General features: G+C 41.0%; 1 protein-coding gene across 1 annotated transcript in view; it reads left to right on the forward strand.

Moving 5' to 3' along the window:
• The window catches only part of ISPD (Nucleotide-diphospho-sugar transferases superfamily protein), a 418,080-nt gene that overhangs the window by 294,460 nt on the left and 102,692 nt on the right, over positions 1 to 20,928 (forward strand). The gene's annotated exons all lie outside the window — the stretch shown is intronic.

Here is a 20,928-nt window from a genome sequence, read left to right on the forward strand (position 1 = left end):
TCTTGCAGTCTCTGTTAAGGATGGTGCTTAGTTCTTAGCACATTTTTTATATTCTATTGACTCTTTCCGATTCAAATGAGTCATGGTTGTCTTCTTTACGGCAACTCTTGACAACTATTAGTTTCCAATATGAAGGTCTTTAACACTAAAAGGTTGTCATAATTTTCTGTTCTCTATTTTTGAGCTCTAGCGTTCACAAATCTGACAGCCTTAGATGATTATTCTTTTGCCTTTTTCATGTATTTCTCTATTTCTTTTCTGTGTTTTTTTGTTCCTCAGCATTGAGATGCATGAATTTTCTTTGCTTCTTTCTCTGTTTGTTTCTAGGATGGGATCATCTTTGCTTATGCTTTCCTTTGCTCTGAAAAAGGGGCCTCTGTTGTTTGTAAATTGCTCTTTGGGTATTATGAACTTCAATCTTTCTCTTTCCCTCCACTGCCCTTCTATCTTCTTGCTTCAGATAATTCTGAACTTATAAATTTGAAAATATTTTACACCAACGAAATTTTGTATGTATGTTTCTAACTTTCGTTCTTGTCTTCACCTCTTTTTGGCACAATTATTTTGATATTATTTTCTTTCTTGTTTCTTTAAGCTTTCATTGGAATTTCTCGGCAGTTCTTTATTTTTAGATACTTTCTTCTTCCGTTCATAGATAATTGGAGGTTTCTTCTTTATGGATATATATAACCACAAGAGGACAACTGGGTCAGTGAAAGTAGGATAGTGTTATAGCCCCCCACCTGGGTTCGATTCCTCAAAGAAGTGGTTGGCATATCCTCGCAAGGGGGGCATTGATTAGCAGAGTTGTCATGGCTGTTAATTTGGGCTGAGTGGTACATGCCCTGACGTGAAGTATATGGAAGCACTAACCTCTTGAAAGGTGGTTAATGCCCAACCATTGTCATTAGAAGTTTTCTCATTTTCACACACGTGTGTGTATATATATTATTTAAAAAAATTGTTTATATTAACAACGAAAGTATACTGCAGCATTCACAAAACAACTCTCAACTATCGAAAGGACAAGAAATAAAATCCTTGAGATAAGAGCTTCAGTGTCATGAAACATAGCATCTTTCCTAGTGAGAGTGGCCTTAGCTTTAAATTGGACCTTAAGTTCAGCATATTTCAACCCACTGAAAGACTCTAAACAGAACTGTGAGTTATTAAAAACTGCATGATATCTCTCTCATCCTCCAAATGGAGTATAAAGAAAAAATTCTAATGCAATGCCAAACCCTTGCAGCAACCACCTCAAAATCCCCTAATAGAAAATCTTTCCACAAAAAATGCTTTAGCAAAATATTATTTAACAAAATATGATTCTAGGAGGCCCAAATCAGAGCCCAGCAAGCTTTGTGACAGCTGCAGTCCCAAAAGGTGTGTCGGACAGCCTCAATGATGCCACAGCGTGGACAAAGAGAATCCATGAAATTTGACTTAAAGTCTAGCTTTAGAAGTTATGCGTCAATAGATCACCATTCACACAATGACCTAGAGCTGGTAAGAAAGCCTACACTTCCATACTGTGTTTAGGTGAACAAACCAATTCCTTTCCTCATCCTCGGCACCCCATCTTCTGTTGAGGATCTTCTGAAACAAGTGCCTTTCATCAAGAATTTGATATAGCTTGTGTCTTGTAAATCTAAATCGGCTTACTATAATGATGCAGGTGCATTAGGCCGAGCACATAAAAATGATAAGTTATTAAAGTCAGACCAAGAGCCTAGCAATGTGATGGATTATCACATGTCAAGGCTAGAACATTTAAAGTTTATTTTTGAAAAGTTTTTGCTATCTAGTTAAGATTAGTTAGTGATATCTAGTTAAAAAAATGATTTTATAGCTAGTAGGTAGTTAGGGCTAAGGGAAATTGGTTCACATCCATGAACTCATTTCTTGGACAGTTGTTTTTAGTTTTTGGGGAGAGAGGAGGAACATTTTTGGGTGCTGGAAGTTTTGGTGTGAGATTGAAGTTAATTGAACAACATTTCTTAGACCAGTGGTTTTTTGTATCAACAAATCGAATCTGTAAGTGTGTGTGAGACAATTATTTGCATACGTGTTTGTGAGGTTTGTGAACCATAATATTAATATTTGGAGATTGAAATTGATTTGGTCTTTAAATTGTTGTGTTGAATGAGGAATTCCTGCACTGTATTTTCTCTGTTATTTACATTTAAATGAGAACCTGGAGAATCATATTTCAGTTAATCTTCTAATCCAGTACTTTTGCATCCAAGATTGTGTATTGGAAAGAGTCATTTTACATTACAGATTCGAGAATACAGAACACTCTATATCAAGCCAACAAAAGAAAGAAAATTCGTAAAGGAAAACCATCATCAAATTTGTGGGTCAATTTCTGATCAAAGGAAGACGAAATTCAAAATTCTGGCATCTGGGTTTTGTGCAGAGCAGGGTCTATTTGGTAAATCGCGAGCGATTTTCCAAAAAGATCCTTGGTTGGGGAGTTATGAAGGGATCTTTAAACTGTGTTTTTACAGACTGCGTGGCTGGGAAAAAACGATTTGTTGTTCCTCCTATAACAACATTGTAGTTTGCTGTGAGAGCAATGATTTGCTGTTCCTCCTGTAACAACACTGTAGTTTGCTATGAGAGCAATGATTTGTTGTTCCTCCTGTAACAACACTGTAGTTTGTTGAGAGAGCAATGATTTGTTGTTCCTCCTGTAACAACACTGTAATTTGCTGAGATAGCAGCCATCAATTTGTGGTATCAGAGCCTTAACATTGTTGGTATCTATAGTATAGAGAGATGAATAGGCAAGCAGGAAGGGCACGAGATCACAGAGGCTGATCTGCGGGTAATGCAGAACTCCGGGAAGAGATAAGGAGACTGCAAATTCAGTTAGAAGCCATGGAAGTAGGGAGACAACGAGATCCTGAAGGTGGAGATGTTAGTGAGGCCGAAGAGGAACTTGAAGAAGAAGGAGCAACACCTGTTGAAGAAGCTGCTGAGATTAAGTTGTTGAGAGCAGTATTGGGCTCAAGTTCAAGGCCAAAGCCTGAAATCTCTATTTATGATGGTAGTTTGAAAGATGAGAATCTACTAGATTGGATCAATGAGATGGACAAGTATTTTGAGTACGAGGAAATTGACGAGGATAAGAGAGTCAAGTTTGCTGTGACAAGGTTGAAAGGCCATGTTGCACTATGGTGGGACAATGTACAGGCTGAAAGAAGGAAGAAGGACAAACCATTGATCAAGAACTGGGATAGAATGGTGGCAAAGATGAAGAGTAAGTTCTTGCCAAAGGATTACCAGCTAACTCTTTACAAACAGATGCAAAATCTTAAACAAAAGATAATGACAGTGAGAGAATACACCGAAGAGTTTTACAAGGTGAATTTGAGAGCAGGCTATGTAGAAGATACCCCGGAAAAGACAACAAGGTATATTAATGGTTTGAGGCTAGATATTCAAGATGAAATCAACATACTTTCTCCAAGGACCAATGTTGTGAAAATCTTGATTGGGATTAAATCGGCAAGGGGAAAAAATCGTAAAAATCAGGAAAAAATCGGTAAAAATCGAGAAAAAATCGTAAAATACAAAAATTTTCATTTTTGTTTCAATTTTTTTTAAATCTAAAGCATCTACAACATAAAATAAATACATTGACACATAAATATGATAAAAAAACTAATATATAAGATGTGTAATATCATTTCTAGTGCTACATCACACATAACAATGAATCATGTCTTGAATAGTAAGTCCTGACTCCTGAGTCCCAACTCAGCCTCAAAATATCAACAAAAAATATAATAATGCGTCTCATATCATGAGTCATAATGTCATATACAATGAAATGAACCAAATAACTAATACTACTGATTTCCTCTGCCCCTCTTGTGAGAAAATGCAATAGCTTTCCCTTTTCCTCTAGATGTAGATGTCGATGGAGTTGGCAGTGGACTCTGCTATGCTCTAGAAGTTGAAGAACTAGGAGATACAGGAGGTAGACCACGTCCTGTACTGGTGGCAGGGGTAGCCTGGGTAGGTGGTGTCACCTCCTCCTCCTCCTTTTGTTGCTCCTCCTCCTCCTCTTCCTCCCCCTCTACGCCTTCCACTACCTCCTGCTCTAACCAATCATCAACAGACTCCATCAGAGGCTTCTCAACCTCAACCCTCCATGCAACAGTGGTGTCAATCCCATCCAATGAGATGGCCTCCATATCAGGTATCCTCTCAAGTTGCCTCACCCACAATCGAAGATTGTAGTAGGCATAGACCATGTCATTAAGTTGCTGGGACTCCAACCTGTACAAACATCATAAAATAATAATTATAAAAAAAATATTATTTAATGAATTCAAAGAATTAATTGGAAATTTGGAATATTTTAAGTTTTAAGTTTAACCTGTTGTGCTTCTTGTTGTGCATTTTTTCAAATATACTCTAGTTGCGTTCGCATCCTGAGAAGCTACATGTTTGGCTGAGGATTCGAATGGCAAGCTTTCGCAGATGGGGTACTCTGGCACCATAATGAGTCCACCGTGCATCTACAACAAAATTACAAATAAGATAAACATAAGAAAAAAATGAAATTTGAAAGTTGAAGCAAAGTATGAAGTTATGAACTTGAAGAGACAATGAAATCTGAAACAAACTAAAAAATACCCGACATTTTAGTCTTCCTATCAACCACAACCATCTCAAAGCTAAATGTACCACCTGCCATCCTGTATATCTCCATTTCTTTGGAGATTTCTGCACATTCTGCTGGAGATCGCACCATCCTTTGAACACAGGTTAAGAATCCATCCATGATGTCGGCCTCAAATAAGAACCCACATGGGTAAGAAAATGCGGGGTTCAGGTAGATTCCTACAGCATGAATGGGACGATGGAGTGTGTTGTTCCATCGTTCATCAATCACTTCCCATAGGAGGAGTTGTTTCTAAATCCCTCATCTCCCTTATCAGCATAGTAGGCCGGAATCGATTCTTTGGCCCTGTCCATGGCCTCATACAAATAGCCCATTGCGAGCTTCTCACCATCAACTAATCGAAGAACCTTTACCAAAGGTTCTGTAATGCTGCACACTTCCTGCACTCCCACCCAAAAGTTTTCCTGGTATGAAACTAATCTGCATATGACCTCTTCCTTTGGTTTGCGGATAAATGTCAAAGCATGCCACTCATCTGAAAGAAACATTCTCTTCACATCCCACATAGCTTTCAAGAGTGATTGAAGAGATATGAAACTGGTGGCAAACTGTGTAATGGCTAGGCGCACCAACTCCTTGTTGTTGGTGAATTATCTCATCAAGCTAAGCACATATGCATGATTATATATAAATTTTGTAATGCTTTTTGATGAGTCAACAATATCTTTGACAAAGGAAAATTTTCCTATGTCCTCTAACATCAAATCAATACAATGTGCAACACAAGGTGTCCAAAATAAAGTAGAATACCTTTCCATAAGCATCTTGCCAGCAACAACATAATTTGTAGTATTGTACGTTATGACTTGGACAACATGTTTTGCACCCACCTCCAAAATAAACACATCCAGCAAATCACATAATAATTTTGCATCTTTGATATGTGAAGATGCATCAACAGATTTCATAAACATTGTCCCCTTGGGACAATTAACCAAGAAGTTTATAAGGGTTCTCCCCTTTTGGTTGGTCCAACCATCTAACATCATAGTGCATCTTGTTTGTGCCTATGATGCCCTAAACTCCTCCAATCTTTTGGTGCAGTCAACCTTTTCATCTTGAAGAATGTGGCCTCTAAAGTCATCATAAGAAGGGATTTTGTACCCTGGGCCAACAATTGCAATAACATCAACAATGTTCATTTGGGGTAGCATCGGATGTGTTCTAGCCACGAAATTTGGTGGAGAGGTTGGGGCACATGAGATCTCCAATACCTAGAAAGGGTTTGGGTAGATTTTAAACAGTTCATGAGATATTAAAATAATTAATATTTTTAATGTAGTCCCTAAGTCTAAACTTAGGGAAAATAAAATATTAATGTGTATTAATATGAAACTGTGTTAGAATGGTCCAAAAGACATGGATCAAGCCAGATCTAATCTTAGCCGTTGATTAGGGACTTAATCTCGACCGTTGATATGTCAACAGGAAAAGTATAAGAGGAGGCTTGAGGGTCACTTGGAGGACACTCCAAAGTAATCAGTCATTCTATTCTCTAGAGTGGGGTTTGCTAAGAGAGATAGAATTAGTGATCGGGAGTTGGAGCTGAGGGGTATTAAGTATAGAGAGACAGAGAGGCAGAGATAGTGCCAGGAGAGAAATGCAGTAACCGGGGAGAGTGACGCAGAGCTAGCCAGGGATCACACAGAGGCAGCCAAGAGCTGCACAGAGCCATAGAGAGGCCAGCGTTGTTGACGTAGAGAGCCATAGGGGCAGGTCTTCCTAAGGCTGACGCAGACCCATCTGGGGTGACGCAAGGCCAACGCTGGGCAGAGAGGGGCTGACGCAATCCCGAAATGGCTGCCGCTAGGGTTTCTGGGGCAGATTGGTGCTGAGGAGCTGTCGAAAGGATTATCCGGGGTTTCAGCCAGAAGATTTGTCTCAAACTGTGAGGTATTACTACCAAGGAACTTCTTTGCTGGGTAGGCTAATTTCGGCACCTAGAGTGTACTCTGATATTGATTAATAAGAAAACCTCAGATAGCTGCACCGGTTTTCTCACATTGGGGTTTTCCGGGGACATTGGTCCAAAAATAATGGTGTCATATGGTGTGATTGTTTATGTTTCTTTCAATTGTTGATCTGTAATATGTTGAGCATGCACTAGTGTTTATTTTTAGTATTTACATTGTAAATAACTTGTTAAGTAACGAAACAAGTAGGTAGGAATAAATCAGATAAAGTGCATGGAAGGTTTCTAACTAAGTAGACTTAGAAACTTCAACATGGTATCAGAGCGTGATTACAGATCACAGGAGGACTGAGGACATCAGCCGAGCGGAGCAATAGCAGCAGAAAACAGTTGTCCCGAGGTGACAAAGTTGTTTCTAGCAAAGCAACAACAAGGGAAGGGTGATGCAGTCCCTGTGTCATCAAGGGTGAGCTGGGAAGAGGCAGCGCAGAGGCTAAGGAAGGCAAAGGGAGCCTCACACAGAGCCACGCAGAAGCTGGGAGGGCTGACGCAGTTGGCTGAGGAGGCCGGGTTGCTGGTGCCGGGATTGCACAGAGCCTAGGAGCTCTCACCTTCAGGTTGCTAGGGTTTAGAAGGCTGTGGGAATATTGCAGAGTGGAGCTGGTGAGGTACTATAGTCAGAATAGTACCTGACAAAGCAAGGCCAAGAGGAGGGAGTTGCTATTGAGGGTTTTTGGCCGAGGAACCCGGATTAGTGGTGCAGTTTCACAAGACGATAAGAGTATGGGGCATCTCGACAGTGACAAGAGGATTTCCAGGAGGGAAATCGGGACTCAGAGGGAGTCCAGAAGAGAACTTCCAAACGGGAAGTAGAGACTCGGAGGAGTCGAACAAAGAACTTTCAGGAGGGAAGTAGAAGGACATCATGGCACTACACGGAGTTAGAGACCAGGATAGACTGGATGGAGCGTTGAAGTTCGCAGTTTGGAAGGCCAGAATCTTATTCGTACTTGACAAAAATCTTGTCAAGAACTTCACCTTGAAGGTTATAGCTATCCCAATCGACCCCAATGATAACAACAAATATGAGGAGGCAATGGTGAGGGCCAAGAGCATCATCCTTGATGGGGTCAAGGACCATGTAGTACCACACATTGCCAAGAAGGAAACGGCATATGAGATGTGGGAGGCCCTCAAGAAATTGTACCAGCATACTTTTGTGCAGAGAAGAATGCTACTTGAGAATCAGTTGAGGTCGTATCAGATGAAGAAAGGAGAACCGATTGACACCTTCCTCGGAGGACTGAATGAGATCCAAGATCAGTTGACCGCTATTGAAGCCACGTCGGATCAGGAGTTGATGGTGAGGACAACCCTGAATGTTGTCTAAGAAGACTAGGAGGTATTTGTCCAGAGTATACTGGGTAGAAGGACTCTCCCACCTTGGGACGAGATGTGGGTGACTCTTCGCCAGGAAGAGATCAGACGGCAGTCGAAGACGGGTAGCAGCAGCAAGGGGATCAAAGTCAAGCAGGAGGAGGAAGATGTTGCCCTAGCATTTGAGGGAAAGCAGGAAAAGTGGAAGAAGAAGGATCTCTCCAAGATCAAGTGCTTCCACTGTGGGGAGCTGGGTCATTATGCAACCCATTGTCCAAGGAAGAAGAGTAAGGGAGAGTCTTCCAAGACTAAGGCAGCGCCAGCACAGGCAGTGAAGGAAGTGTTGACAGACGATGACTGTGCCATGAGTGCACATGTGCCACTTGAGCAGAAGTGGGGAGACATCGAGCCGTAGTCAAGCGAACTAGAGGCGATGAGGGGCAGGATCCTCGAGGTACCCAACTTCTTGGATTAGACCTTGCTACGGGAGCCTTGTTGGGTAAAGACAGATGCAAATGGAGCGGCAGGGAGAGCTACAGTGCAGGATTCCCAGGACAGTGCAAGGCTAGCAGGCTGCAACAATGCGAGAGGCACGGGAGTGTTGCACCAGTGCAGGATGGCACAGAGAGGTGTGCAACGGTGCGAGATGTAGGGAGTTGTTGCAGCAGTGCAGAGGTCAGAGAGGGAGCACTTGTTAGGGGCAGAGGGAGCTTCAACATCAGTGGGTGTCTCTAGCTCAACACAGAGGTTAGTTGGGAGATTAGTTACTTACTTCTCAGTAACTGAGTTGGAGTGCAGCAGTGGGAAACACGATGCAACATGATGAGAGGAGGTGCAGTGCGGATGTAGTGTTGGGAGAAAGGACCAACATCAACACAGATGCAGAGGGAGTTATCGTATAGGTGTAGCAGTACAGGATACAACAGTGCAGAGGATGGTGGGCAGCAGTAAAGGATACAACAATGCAGAGGATGGTGGGCAACAGGCCTAGCATTAGCACAGGGACTGATGCCGGATGATTAGAGTAATACTCAGTGAGGAGTATTGCTAGAGCACAGTCCTCGCTAAGAGGGAGTGTTGATTTGGGGTAGCATCAGATGTGCTCTAGCCACGAAATTTGGTGGAGAGGTTGGGGCACATGAGATCTCCAATACCCAGAAAACGTTTGGGCAAATTCTAAACAGTTCAGGAGATATTAAAATAATTAATATTTTTTAATGGAGTCCCTAAGTCTAAACTTGGGGAAAATAAAATATTAATGTGTATTAATATGAAACTATGTTAGAATGGTCCAAAAGACATGGATCAAGCCAGATCTAATCTTAGCTGTTGATTAGGGACTTAATCTCGGCCATTGATATGTCAACAGGGAAAGTATAAGAGGACGCTTGAGGGTCACTTGGAGGACACACCAGAGTGATCAGTGATTCTATTCTCTAGAGTGGAGTTTGCTAAGAGAGATAGAATTAGTAATCAGGAGTTGGAGTTGAGGGGCATTGAGTACAGAGAGACAGAGAGGCAGATATAGCGCCGGGAGAGCAGCGCAGTAGCCGGGGAGAGTGACGCAGAGCCAACCAGGGATCACGCAGGGCCATGCAGAGGCAGTCGGGAGCTGTACATAGGCAAAGAGAGGCCAGAATTGCTGACGCAGAGGGACAGAGGTCTGATGCAGGGCCTCCTAAGGTTGACGCAGACCCATCCAGGGTGACGTAGGGCCAGTGCTGGGCAGAGATGGGCTAATGCAGTCCAGAAAAGACTGCCGCTAGGGTTTCTGGGGTAGATTGGTGCTGAGGAGCTGCCAGAAGGATTATCCGGGGTTTCAGCCAGGAGATTTGTCTCAAACTGAGAGGTATTACTGCCAAGGAAATTCTCTGTTGGGTAGGCCAGTTTCGACACCCATATTGTACTCTGATATTGATTAATAAGAAAACCCTTAGATAGCTGCATCGGTTTTCCCACATTGAGTTTTTTTGGGGACATTGGTCCAAAAATAATGGTGTCATATGGTGTGATTGTTTCTGTTTCTTTCAGTTGCTAATCTGTAATATGTTGAACATGCACTAGTGTTTATTTTTAGTATTTACATTGTAAATAACTTGTGAAGTAACGGAACAAGTAGGTAGGAATAAATCAGATAAAGTGCATGGAGGGTTTTTAACTAGGTAGACTTAGAAACTTCAACAAACAACAGGTTGTAAAAATGGATTATTCCTTGCAACGCTGAAAGGAATATCACTCCAAAGGAAAAACTTGCCCAACAACTTGTCAGCTTGCTATTTCTCCTTCTTTTTAAGCATTGAAGTGTTAGATGGTTGTGAACCAGCCGTGGTTCTAGGAACAAAAAATGATGAGGTAGCTACAAGGTTGGTTGTAGATATTGATGCTGAAGTAGAACCAGTGCCACTTCCATATTCAGATCCTAACACACTCCCTGCTAGTTGCTTCTTCAGATCTGCTTTGGTCATTTTGTCTTGCTCTAATTCTTCCAATGATCTCATGGCTCTTCGGATGATTTCTGCATTTGTATTGGCGCAAGGCCCTACATCACATCCAGAGATTTGTGCCAGGTGATACTTCAAGCTATAAACCCCCCCTGACATATGCTGCCCACACAACTTGCAAGACAAGTTTATTCTATCAAACCATTCATCAGGTTCACCAAACTCCTACAGAGGGTCCAATTTCTTTGGCATGTTTGTAACTTGGTTGAACTCTTGAGTTTTAATGTAAGATGAAGTTTGAAGTTGAACCTATGGCACAATAAGAATTGCAAGCTAAAAAAAAAAATTACATACATGACACAACATATTGAATTTTTGACAAACAAAAAAAAAACTTCAACTCAATCCAACAATAATAGAAAAAATGCACATTCAAACCCAATAAAAAATGATCCAAAAAAATAGGGCACAAGAAAAAAAATAAATTAATAAATCTAACAATGAAGTTTTTGCATTTTTGACCAAAATGAACCCTCTCCATTCTATGCAACAAAAATGAAAAAAAAACACCATCAAATCCACTCAAAAGTCATTGATAATCAATGGGTTAGAGAAACCCAAGCAAAAACAAGAAAAAAAACCAAAACAAAATGGCCAAATTTGGTGCCCATACTTGGAAACCATAGTTTGCCGAAGAAATTTGGTCCAAACATGAAGTTCTCTTGCTTGGGATGCTAAAATCTGCTGTTTTTCTTCTCCTATGCCCTAGTAGACGCCTTCCTCTCCTCTTCAGCTCTCAAACAAGTCCGTTGTCTACTAAAAATGAGAAATAAAACTCATCAATTTGCTTATAAAACGTGCTGTCGCGGAGGGTCGCGATTTTTTCCGTTCGAATTGCGATTTTTTCAACGATTTTTTTGAAAAAAAAATTTGTAAAAATCGGGTGATGATAACGGCTGAGTAAAAAAATCGCGATTTTCACAACACTACCAAGGACAATAGAGGAAGCATGCTAGTGCGCTTTGAAGGTAGAAGAAAAGATAGCTAGGAAGCAAAGCTCTGGTAGAGGACGTGATTTTTCCAAAAGGAAAGGACAGACAAATGGAAGAGGAAAGTTTCTTGCGCAAAAGAATGGTGAAGGCAACTCAAATCAGTAAGGGCAGTCAGAGAAAGAAGGTGGCAGCAGAGGAGGAAGACCTTACTAGAGAGGTAGAGGTAGAGGAAGAGGTAGAGAGACTGTCTACCGATGTTACAGATGTAACAAATTGGGTCATCGATCTTTTGAATGTCTTGAGAATGAAAATACGGGACAACGAGGTGCATACATAGCTCAAACCGAAGCAGTAGAAGCACAAGTACCCGAGGTAGAGAATGTGCCAGAGATTGGAGAGGTGTTGATGACGCACAAAGTCCTGTTAAAACCAAAAAGGAGGCTGTTGAACCAATCCAAAGGAAATCCTTATTCAAGACAATGTGTAAGGCAAAAGGCAAATGCTGCAAATTGGTGATTGATAGCGGAAGTACGGACAATCTAGTCTCCCAAGAAATGGTGGAAAAATTGGGATTGAAAAAGATTAAGCACCCCACACCTTATAAGGTATCGTGGTTGCAAAAAGGACACCAATTGTTGGTGCATGAACAAAGTGAAGTTGAGTTTCAGATAGGCAGGTATAAAGACAAGGTGCTCTGTGACGTAATGCCAATGGATGCTTGTCACATTCTTTTGGGTTGCCCATGGCAGTTTGATAGGAAGGTGACACATGATGGAGAGAGCAATTGTTATAAGTTCGAAAAGGATGGCATCAAGCACACTCTTGTACCATTGAAAGAGGAAGGTACAGTTGAAACAAGCAGCCCAAAAGCACTGCTACTTAGTGGAAAGGAATTTCTACAACAGATGGAAGAAGAAGAGGTAAGCTATGCAGTGATTTGCAAGCCAAAGGTAGTACTTCTGCACACTGAAATTGTAGATTTACCTATTGAAGTTCAGGAGTTGTTGCATGAGTTTCATGATATTGTAGTTGATGAATTGCCAAGTGAGTTGCCACCCAAAAGAAGCATCAATCATCACATAGACTTGATACTGGGAGCAAGTCTTTCGAACAAGGCTGCATATCGAATGACACCCAAAGAGAATGAGGAAGTGAGGAAGCAAGTCCAAGAATTGTTGGACAAAGGATTAATAAGAGAAAGTTTGAGTCTGTGTGCCGTACCTACAGTACTAAGTCCAAAGAAGGGTGGAGAATGGAGAATGTGCACTGACTCTAGAGAAATCAACAAGATCACCATTCGTTACAGGTTTCCATTGCCACAGATGGATGATATGATGGATTGCTTGGGTGGAGCAACTTACTTCTCAAAGATTGACCTGAAAAGTGGTTATCATCAAATTCGGATCAGAGAAGGAGACGAGTGGAAGACAACTTTCAAGACCAATGAAGGCTTGTACGAGTGGATGGTCATGCCATTTGGCTTGTCAAATGCACCCAGTACCTTTATGCGGCTGATGAATGAAGTCTTGAAGGAGTTCATTGGTAAGTTTGTCATTGTTTACTTGGATGACATTTTAATTTTCAGTCAAACTAAAGAAGAGCACTTAAGACATTTGAAGTATGTTTTAGAGAGATTGCAGCAAGAAAAGCTATTGATTAACATGAAGAAGTGTTCTTTTATGAAGAGTGAGCTTGTATACTTAGGTTTTGTGATTTCTAAGGATGGCTTGAAAATGGATCTAGAAAAGATAGAGGCAATTGTAAATTGGCCCTCACCTAAGAATATTTTTGAGGTGAGAAGTTTTCATGGCTTAGCCAGCTTCTACAGAAAATTTATCAGGAATTTTAGTGGCATTTGTGCACCTATCATTGACACCATCAAGAAGAATAGGTAGCCATTTTATTGGACAACATCAACAGAAAAAAAAAAAAAAAATTTCAACTATTGAAGAAGAAGATCACTGAGAAGCCGGTGAAGTTGCCAGACTTCAACCAACACTTTCAAGTGAGATGTGATGCTAGTGGAACAACCATTGGAGCTGTACTGAGCCAAGAAGATAAGCCCATTGCATATTTTAGTGAGAAGTTAAATAAGTCAAAATGGATATAGTAATATACTCTTCCTACGACAAAGAATTTTATGCGGTGGTTCAAGCTTTAAAGCATTGGAGGCATTACTTGATGACTAACAAGTTTGTTCTATACACGGATAATTCTGCCTTACAATACATTATGCAGCAACATAAGTTAAATCATAAACATGCAAAGTGGGTGGAGTTCCTTCAAAATTTCACTTTTGTTTTGAAGCACATTAGTGGGAAGGCAAATAAGGTTGCCGATGCCTTGAGTAGGAGATGCTTAATCATGCAGGAAAGTCAAATACAAATTTTAGGCTTTGATTCTTTGAAGGACTTATTGACCCTGCCGCCTACACCTACCTACAAGTCAACGAGAAAATCCTTCAACCCCACCAGGTGTGGTTGGTGGCAGGGAACTTAGAGAAGGGGCTGTCACACTAAATCCCTTCTCTCTCCGTTTAAGCTATCTCCTAGGTTAGCTAAGGGGGGTGGTCCCTAATGAAAAGTTAAGTTAAAAAGAGATGTGAGTTTCTAGGAGAATTGTTAGAGTTAAATAGATTATTTCTTTAAGATTTATAAGCAAAAACTGATATGAGCAATAACCATCATAAGATAAGCATGAAATACATAAACAACCAGTGCCTTCCAAGTATTTGCTCTTTAAGAAATGAAATTGTATTTTGCTTAAAACAAAAGTAGAATGCTTAAAAAATTGAAAGCAAAGCAATCTTGAAATGGAGACAAAGATGACATGAAATAGTCAAAATGATAATCTACAAATAGTGTACAAGAACTAGATCAAGACATGCAAGTAGAACTTCATACTTGTCTAGTTAAAACAATGCTCTAGGTAGCAAATAAAATTCTTGAAAGCACAAGATATTGATCAAGAAAAATATTTAATTTAAATTTATGTGATCTTAGTAGGCTAGAGGAAAGGAAACTCCCTCTTTCAAAATCGTTTGATGAGATCCTTGAAGAAAACCAATTGGGTCCTTCTATTCTTGATCTTGGGAGTTAGTTCGTCTATTGGAGAGCTATCCCATGCCCAAATATATCCTTCAACCAAATCTAAAGATCTCTACACACTTGGAAAAAGATGGCAGCAATCATAAGGGATTAGATTATACAATGGAGGAGAAGGCTAGAGATTTCACCAAACATCTTCTAATGCTCCTCTTCCTAGAGTATTTCTTTAACTCAAAAACCATACAAGATAGCTTGCATATGTTAATCCAAACAAGTGGCAAAATGATAACTAGCATAATCCAACATACATGTAGAATGTAAAGCACAACAATTGAAATAACATCACCTCAAGAAATGGAAGGAGAACACCAACACAATAGTACCCCAAAGTCTCTTTTATTATATGAAAATGAATACAAAATCCAGCAGAGTCTCCGTAAGCCCCAATAGCTCTTAAAAAAGATAAAATGAGAGCTCAAGACTCATATAAATAAGAAAATGGGAGATGATCCCAAGGAAAATTCCAATGACAAGTGTAGCAATGATCAAACAAGTGGCTGATATGACTGTTGTGCATATCTCCTTAGCTGGGCAACATATATCCTTTCCTCATGTGCCAAATTTCCTAACTGTTGATTAGTGTGAGAGCTACTTGCCAAGTGCATATATAACTGAAGTAAACGGGAGACAAACTCCCACACAAATCTCCAACTAAAACCTGTGATTTGACACATCTGCAACCAAATACCAACGCTGCCAATCAAATCTCTGTATAGCTGTCAGCATAGAGGTTGATCCGCTATGCGTGGATCATGAAGCAGATGGGCAGTGTAACATGTGTAATTTGGAGTGGGTAAAGGGAGACAAACTCCCACAAAACTCTCCAATAAGAACCTGTGATTTGACACCTTGCCAATCAAGTGTCATGTAAAAGAATGTTCAATGAATTAATTTACATGGAGCAAACAACTCAATGATAATACAAAGATATTTACAAGAATAGAAACATCAGGTTTCTATGTAGAATATCGAACAAACAGTTTCATCTAAGAAACTGCTAAAAGAATAAGAATAGAAACATCTAAAAGACTGAGCATTACTAAATAGAGATATAGAGATATATTCTAATACCCTCCCTTAATGCTCAATCTATTTACAACACCAATAGACCCGCGAAATTTTACAAATTTATCAGGACCAAGAGGCTTGGTAAAGATATCGGCGGGCTGATCTGTGGTGGGAACATAGTGCAACTGAACTGAGCCGTCTTCAACCAACTGTCGAATGTAGTGGCAGTGAGTTTCCACATGCTTTGTTCGTTCATGAAAGACATGATTCTTGGCAAGTTTGAGCACTCCCTGATTATCACAAAACAAAGAAGTAGGCCCTGTCTGAAAAACATGCATATCTGCAAGCATACGACGAAGCCACACTGCCTCACAGGCTGCCTTAACTGCTCCCCGATACTCTGCTTCTGTTGAGGAGAGAGCCACAACCTGTTGCTTCTTACTAGTCCAAGTAACAGCTCCAGATCCTAGACTAAACACATACCCAGCTGTAGATTTACGGTCATCAACCGAACCAGCCCAGTCAGAGTCAGTGTAGCCACTGAGAGTAGAAGTGGAGCTGTGAGTATATAAGAGGCCATAATCAGAAGTACCACGCACATATCGTAGCACCCGCTTTGCTGCTATCCAATGATCAGCTTTAGGAGCTGACATAAAGCGAGAAATGTAGCTTACTGCAAAACTGATGTCAGGTCTGGTAGCAGTAAGATAGATGAGACTGCCCACTAATTGTCTGAATAAAGTTTCATCCACAAGAGGAGAGGATGACTGTGCTGAAAGTTTGAGCCCGGGTTCCATAGGAGTCGTGGCCGGTTTGCAATCCTGCATTCTGAACCTTTCCACAAGATTTTTGGCATACTTGGACTGAGAAAGAAAGATCTGATTTTCAGTCTGCCATACTTCAACCCCCAGACAGTAATGAAGAAGTCCCAAGTCTGTCATCTCAAAAGTTCTGCATAGATCTTGTTTGATCCCATGGATCAAATGTGCAGAGCTGCCAGTAATGATAAGATCATCCACATAGACAACTACAAACAAGATATCATCATCAGTATGCTTGATATACAGGTTTGCATCAGATGGACTCCGCTGAAAACCCTGATCTGTCAGATACTGATCAATTTTTATGTACCAAGCCCGAGGAGCTTGTTTTAATCCATAGATTGCTTTAACTAATCGACACACTTTCTGTTCTTGACCAGCAACCTTGAATCCTGGAGGCTGCGTCATATAGACTTCTTCTTGGAGATCACCATTTAGGAAAGCACTTTTTACATCCATCTGATGAACTTTCCACTTGAACTGAGCTGCTAGGGCAAGCACTAGCCTGATAGTACTCATCTTGGCTGTAGGAGCAAAAGTCTCCTCATAGTCGATGCCTTCCTGCTGTGAAAATCCTCGAGCCACAAGCCGAGCTTTATACTTGTCTAAGGTGCCATCAGCTTTGTATTTGACTTTATACACCCATTTGCAGCCTATGGGTTTTTTGTTTGCAGGAAGATCAGAAAGAGTCCATGTGTGATTCTTCTGAAGACTCTGAAATTCTGCTTCCATAGCCTGTTCCCACTCAGATATACCCTTAGCTTCTGAATATGTTTGAGGCTCAAAAGTACTGTGAAGGTTAGCCATAAGAGCAAAATTGACTGTAGACTGTTGTCTGTTCTTATGCCTAGACGTTCTACCTTCAAGGAGCTCATCATCCCGGAGATCACCTATGGTTTTAGCCCACCATTTTGGCCGAAGAGAAGAAGAACCAATTTCAGGATTAGAGGGACCAATATCAGACGAAAGAGAAGCAGGCTCAAGAGCAGTAGGGACAGCAAGAGGGGGATTAGCTTCTGGAGGAAGCTCAGATAGAGTAGTATCAAATCTTGATGCTACATCATCCCTCCCATCAGATGGACTGACTGGAAGAAGAACACTGTGAGGCGGATCCTCAGAACGCTGCTCAGAAGAAGAAGACTGAAAGAATCCTCTGTCTTCATCAAATACTACATCTCGACTGAAGCTAAGTCGACCAGTGGCTATATCTATCAGCCTATAAGCCTTGTGATGATCACTGTAACCTGTCATCATGAGTTTCTGACTTTTGGAATCCAACTTAGATCGCTTAGCAGATGGAATCCAAACATATGCAACTGAGCCAAAAACTTTGAGATGACTGATCTTGGGCTTACGACCAGACCATACTTCTTCAGGAGTCTTCCCTTTAACAGCCTGAGTAGGAGATCGGTTAAGAAGGTAAACAGCAGTAAATACTGCTTCAGCCCAGAATTTGTTTGGAACACTCCGGTGTTGTAACATGGAACGAGCCATTTCAACAACCGTTCGATTGCGACGCTCGACAACACTGTTCTGCTGGGGAGTGTAAGGTGTGGTGAATTGACGTTTGATGCCATGAATATCACAGAAGTTGGCAAAAGCTGAGGAACAAAATTCCCCCCCATTGTCGGTCCTAAGGGTCATGATATTACAACCAGATTCGTTTTCAACTAAAGTTTTAAACTTCTGAAAGGTACTAAGAGCATCAGATTTATTTTTTAAAAAATACACCCACATCTTTCGACTGAAGTCATCTACAATAAGTAAAAAGTATTTGCAAGCAGTTATAGAAGCTGTATTCATAGGACCACAAATATCAGCATGGAGTAACTGAAGTACCTGGGATGCGCGCCAAGATTCTCCAGTTTTGAATGACGACCGATGTTGCTTTCCCGCTTGACAGGCGCTGCATACCCCCAACTGCTGAGTCTGAATATCAGGTAATCCTGACACAAGTCCCTCCCGAGAGAGCTGAGAGAGATACTGCATATTGAGATGCCCATATCGCTGATGCCATAGAGTACTGATGGGAGAGGCACGAGCTGCTAGTGCTACTTCTGGAAAGTCACCGGTGTCAAGTAGCCTGTATAGACCATGGTCCTCGAGGCCAGTAGCAACTGTCAGACTGGTTTCCCTGTCAATGATGGAACACTTGTGTGCACTGAACACAACATCAAGCTGAGGAGAATTCCTCATAATCTGACTGACAGAGAGGAGATTAATCTCCATACCAGGAACATAGTATACATTTAGAAATATAAGCGTGCGTCCACCAGACTGAATTTGAACTGTACCCCTGCCAGCAACAGTGTACTTTTCACCTCCACCAAATACAACTGAATCACTGAAAGGTGAAAAGTCAATAAACCAATCACGCCTGTGAGAGAAGTGGCGTGATGCACCAGAATCAATGTACCATGCAGAGGAAGGAACATGTTCTGAAGACCTTTTAGCCATAAAGGCGTAGAAGGCAGAATCTATCTGCTCAGAATGTTCTGCAACATTCGCTGTCTGATGGGACCCTCCCTGTTTCTTTTGTTCAGCAGCAATCCTCTGCCTGCAGTCTTTCTTCATGTGACCGAACTTGTGACAGTAATTACACTGTACACTTTTCTTCCTGTTAGGATCAAAAGACTGAGATGATCCTCTCTGCTGAAAAGACTGAGAGGACTGATATTTTGCAGCAAATGCATTTTCCAAGGGCACTGATGAAGTACCACTACCAAACTGCTGTTTCCACCTATCTTGCTGTAGAAGTTTGGTACATAAATCTGAAAACTTCAGATCAACATTTGTGGTTGTAATGTTGAGTGTTTCAATGAAGTGTTCATAAGATTTTGGTAGACTCTTCAGAGTAATGACTACCATATCTTCTTCCTCCATGGTCCGACCAATGGCATCGAGCTGATCTCGAATGTCTTTAATTTTGTTGAGATGTTCCTGTAAAGACATATGTTCATCCATCATGATGGAGAACAACTGATTTTTGAGAAAAAAAGCTCTGCTTTTATCAGATGTCTCATGCAATTCTTTCAATTGTTCCCAGATTTCAGCAGCTGTCTTGCCAGAAGGGATCTGTGGTAACTGATCATCAGCGACAGAGAGCTTGAGAAGCATAACAGCCTCTCGATTTCGATCATCAAATTTATCTTGATCGGTCCCGGCTGTACCTGGACGAAGCTCTTTGCCCAAAATGAGTTGATCAAGACGCCTGTACTCAAAAATGGTCAGCAGTCTTTGTTTCCAGATGTTATAGTTGCTGCCATTAAACCGTTGATTTCCTTCTAACATCAGATTGGTAAGAGTGGCCATTTTCACAAAGAGAATACAAAAGTATGACACACAAGAACAATGTAGCTGACTGTTTATCTTGATGTTAATTAGAGAACAGACTTTGTCCTGCTAAAAACAATGTTACCCAGCAAAGACCAACTTTGTCCTGCTAAAAAAAATTTACTCAGCAAAGATATCTCGCCAGTCTAAATCAATGATAATCCTGCTGATATTTAGTGGCAGCCAACAAAAATAGGCTCATACACAACGTTCAGTCCACTTGGAATATTCCAGCACTTGGAGCAATATTCCAGCACTTGTTTGAGAAACACGCTGCCCAGGAGACAAGGCACAGGTCCAGAACTTTATAACAGTCTTTTAATAACCCAGAAAGTTGGAGTTTGTGACCTTTGAAGGAATAAAAATCTGCTGCTAAAAATGCCGTCAACCAAAACCACGAAAAACAAATGCCGGCAAAGACCACGGATGACCCACGTGAGCTATCAAGCCTTCACGTCTCAACTGGAAATGACTCAGTGTGCCACGGGTTATCAAAATTGATATATGAACCACGGGATTTCAACAAATAATTGCCACGGGTGATTATATACGGGCGTATACAAATAAAACACAGGCGTAATAAATCACAGGCGTATATCCAATAAACCACGGGCGTATACAATAATCCACGGGCGTATATATAATAAACCACGGGTTACGTATCAGAGTTTTCAGAAAACCACGGGCGTATGACAGAGCTATAGAACCACGGGTTATATAACAGAGTTTGCAAGATACAGCGATTGCAAAAAAAATAGGTTAATGAACCACGGGTTTTGACTTTATAACTCCACGGGCTTCAGATTCACGTGTTTTGACTTAGAAATCCACGGGCGCTTGCAAAATACCCAGGATGCGTGATATATAATGAATAGAGCCACGGGTTTTAACTGAATGTCACGGGATGCTCTATATTTCACGCTTATAGTTCTAAATGAATGTCACGGGATGCTTGAATTTATTTGATTTCTTGGATACTAGAACACGGGTTTTTAAAATGGATAGAGCCACAGCGTTTAATCAGCAAAAAAAAAATTTGACCGATGCTCGCAGATCAATTTTCAAAACACTACTCCGATTTTTCAAACAAACAAATGAGTTTTGAAAGTAGAACACCTGGATCACAAATGCTGAGAAATTCCACGGTGTGGTCGAGTAGCCGCCAGGTGAAGAAGAAGATAGCCGGATCCGTTATTCCAAGCAGAACTGACCAGCAAAAACTTCCACGAAAACAGTCA

The sequence above is a fragment of the Pinus tabuliformis genome, chromosome 1_2 (assembly GCF_031772625.1).
Source record: "Pinus tabuliformis cultivar Carrire ecotype Pingquan chromosome 1_2, CPIR1, whole genome shotgun sequence".
Lineage (NCBI taxonomy): Eukaryota > Viridiplantae > Streptophyta > Pinopsida > Pinales > Pinaceae > Pinus > Pinus tabuliformis.